Source organism: Aegilops tauschii, chromosome 2 (genome assembly GCF_002575655.3).
Source record: "Aegilops tauschii subsp. strangulata cultivar AL8/78 chromosome 2, Aet v6.0, whole genome shotgun sequence".
NCBI lineage: Eukaryota > Viridiplantae > Streptophyta > Magnoliopsida > Poales > Poaceae > Aegilops > Aegilops tauschii.
Genome location: NC_053036.3, coordinates 343,615,302 through 343,619,093, shown reverse-complemented (window position 1 = coordinate 343,619,093; position 3,792 = coordinate 343,615,302). Strand labels below are relative to the sequence as shown.

Sequence of the window (3,792 nt, the reverse complement as noted above, 5' to 3'; positions counted from 1 at the left end):
CCTCAAGGAGCGCACAACCCACCAGGGCGCGCCGTGGTGGGTTGTGCCCACCTCGCACTACACCACGGTAGAGCTTACATGACACACTTCTGTGGGCAAAGGTCCACTAGTCTCCATGAAAAAACTGTCGGGGTAGCTATGAAGTTTTGTCCCCGGACAATGTGTCGGTGTAGATACATCATTGTGGACACACTATGTGTCAGCAACTACGAAACAACAACTTAGCTGTCGGCAACTGGCTAACAACACGTTGTGTGTCGGCATATGTGTGGGCCCTAACAATTTATGTGTCGGCGTAGGTACATGCTTAGTGACATCCAATATGTCGCCGTATGTAGGGTGTATGGACACGGAATAAGTGTCGGTGTAGGTGCACACGTGTCAAGACACCGAAGTTCGGAATTTTTTCTTTTCAAAATCCTGAAACTTGGAAAGTTGGCGCGCCATTTAGGCGCGAGACAGGAATTTTTTATCCCCCAAATCGAACCAAGTCTGTAACCTACCCGTGCCAGGCTGCCAACCACCGCCCTTGCACCTTATCCCCATCCCCTCGTCCTCGCGCTCAACCCACGGCCCTGGCGCCGTCGCCGCCGTATTCGCTCTCCACCACGGTCCTGCTACCGTCGCCGCCGTCCTCGCGCTCTCTCTGAGATCCAGCCGCCATCCTCGCGCTCCGCCCATGATGCAGCAACCGTCGCCGCGCTCTGCCCGGGATCGAGCCGCCGTCCTCCGCGCTCTGCCTGAGATCCATCCGCCGTCCTCGCGCTCATGGATCCACCCCCTCCCCTGATCCCCGTCCTCCAGCCCCCAACTTTGTCTGCCATCTCCCTCGCGCTTCTCCCCTGCCGCTCCCCGGGCCCCAGCCCTACCATGAGCTCTCCATCCGTGCTCCCCGTTCCTACTGCCGCTGATAGAGATCCATCCACGAGCTCTCCATCCCGCTGCGCCCCTCCCAAAGCCAGCCGTCTGTTGCTGCAGATATCCGCACAGACTCGTCTTTTCCAATAGGTAGGCATCGGCTCCTCCTGAGATATCCTTTTCTGTACTGCTGCATGATGCGTGCTTGTGCATTGCTGAACATTAAACCATATGTCATTGCTGAACTCTGAAAATTAGGGTAATACTTTCATATGTTCTGCTAAGATTTGTTTATTGTACAGTTCTTATCCCTATTTCTCAGCATCTCAATTTTGACACATAGATTGGTGCTACAAAACATAGCAAGCCATCTGACATCCATGTCTCATAGCTGATTTTCATTTTTCTATTCATCATACGATTCTGAACTCTTTATCTCCTTTAAATTACAAAGTGTTAGCATTGTGTGACTTCCTGATTTCTAGGTGGTTCAATTTTGTTATTTAAAGTCGTGACCCATTGTGTGACTTCCAATTCTGTGGGTGAGTTGTCGTGGTCAAACGGAAGCTCCTGTAGGTGCATAACCTCTGTGTTTTTTTTACCTGAAGCACTTTTGATTGTCAATACATATTACTAAGTTATATAGTGCAAACCATTGAGTTGGCTTCAACTTCGTTGTAGAACTGAATGTTGTTTGTGCTGTAATATCTTGTAGTTTCTGATGCTACATGGTTTAATTTTGGGTCGACGTGCTTGGTGCTGCAGGAGCGGTTGTACATGATGTTGAGCCTACAGGGCAGCAAGTACGTGGTACTACCTGTCAACGAGGACGAGGAGGTGGGCGAGCGGAGGGCGCCGAGGTGGACCCTGAGTCCAGTCAGCGTTTGAGGAGGCACATTCCAATTTTATTCTCCATCACTTTTGAATACACTGGATATTTATGAATAACGGTGTCTTTGTTTGATATAATTTTTTTATGTGAGCACGGTGAAGTTTTCCTTTTTCATGAATATGGCACTAGCATTCAAACCTTAGGTTCAACATATAATCTCATCTTCCTCTGCATCCACATACCTTCAACTACTTGAAGCTGGATATGGTTTCCAGAGGGGAGTTGCAAGTTCCAATCACATTCAAACCTTAGAGGCCGCCTTGGTGCAGTGGCTAGATAGTTTCAGAATTCAGACTTTCAATGTAATTTTATGAGATGTTAATGTTCATTCTGGTTGATGGCATAATATTTGTTCTTTTGACAAGTTCATTCATTATACTAACCAAGTACATAACTTGCAGACCTTTGGCCTTTACTTTATGATTTGATTTATGGGAAGTCGAGTTATCTATATTGAACACATTTTTCCTTTTTTCCAGGATGGTTGATACATGTCTACACATTTTGTCAGAGCAATTTGCAGTGGAAGAAGTAGCCTCAAACTGATAAGAAGGCACCTGCTATTTCACGGTTATTGTTGTAGATCAAGGATGACAAGAAGGCAACTAATGTACCAGGTGCAGGTACTAAACATACGACATACATTAAGTTTATTATTTCTCTCTTAGAAATATACATAGATCATTTTGAGCCTTGACTAGAGAGCCAGATTTCTGCCTGAACTTATAGCATTACTAGATATGTTTTGTATCTTGTTGATAAAACACCACATACTGCAGTTTATAATTAAAAATATGAAAATGACACAACATGATTTGAAGCGCACATACATTGCTTAGGAGTTAAACATACACACATTAGTTTGGTGTTATCCCTTTGGTGGTCACAATCTGAAAATCACATGGCATAAACTGAACTTCACATATTACAATTTTTTTGGTCAGAACTTGTACATTTTAGTTCTACTTCATCAGATAACGTACAAACACTTATTTGTACCATTATTTTCAAACTTTGAAGATCACATCAGCTAACTTCGTATTAGAACAAATACAACTTCACATTGGCTTATCCTACTACATTTTCTTGCATGTAAGACGTTGAATAAAATTTGTAGATATGCTTGCCATGGCGAAATACTTATTCTATGCATATGTAGATATGTATGCATGATGATTCGTTTCAGCATTTTATAAATATTTGACCTCATGTATGACAGAACTATGTTATGTGTGTTATGGATATATGTCATAAATAGTTAATTCTTGTGCTTCTCTCGGCTGCCAATCTCCCTATGAGCTTCAAAGCACTTGAGCTGATTCCACTTTGTACCAAATTCTTGTGGAGTATTTTCAGGTAATCAGCAACAGATGTGATGACTTTGAAGTGTTCTGGAGCATTTGGCTGTCTATAGTATTTTGGACCAGCCAACTTAATTGTAATCGTGAATCTTATGTGTTTTCTAGACCATTTGGTGCTCAAGTGTTATGGAGTAGAAATCTTGTGCTCATGGATGTTACTCAATTATTTGGACCATCTAGTGTTTGAACTATTTTAGACCAGTGAATTGGGGTCCTTTTATGTGACTTGTGTTTTCTGGATGGTTGCCAAGATGGCCAAGCTTTGCTTTTGTGAAGATTGACTTGTGCTTGAACCTGCGAACAATATATGTGTGTGTGTGTGTGTAATTTTGTTACCATTTTATCAATGATTGTGCAATGTGTTCATCTTGATACTGTTTGTGGATAACAGTTGAGCATTGTATATAACATTTGAATTAGAGCAGTATCCAATTGTTGTTTTGGCTGTGCACCAGCTTACCAACAATTTATATGTCGGCAAAAACATTCCAACGCAGAAAGTGTCGGCAAAACTATACCCCTAACTAGACAAACCATGTGTCGGCAATATTAAATGCCTTTAGACAGACTAAGTGTCGGCATAGGTAGGGTGTACATTGACTTACCATGTGTCAGCATAGGTAGGGTGTACATTGACTCACCATGTGTCGGCATAGGTAGGGCGTACATTGACAGATTATC

At 43.0% G+C, this 3,792-nt stretch overlaps 1 long non-coding RNA gene across 1 annotated transcript; it reads left to right on the top strand.

Moving 5' to 3' along the window:
- Positions 1-478: 478 nt before the first annotated feature.
- Positions 479-3,483, top strand: LOC109744512 (uncharacterized). The gene is made up of 4 exons (XR_012202639.1): positions 479-1,008; positions 1,624-1,750; positions 2,230-2,373; positions 3,107-3,483. It is a non-coding gene; the product is annotated as an uncharacterized lncRNA (long non-coding RNA).
- The last annotated feature ends 309 nt before the right edge of the window (positions 3,484-3,792 follow it).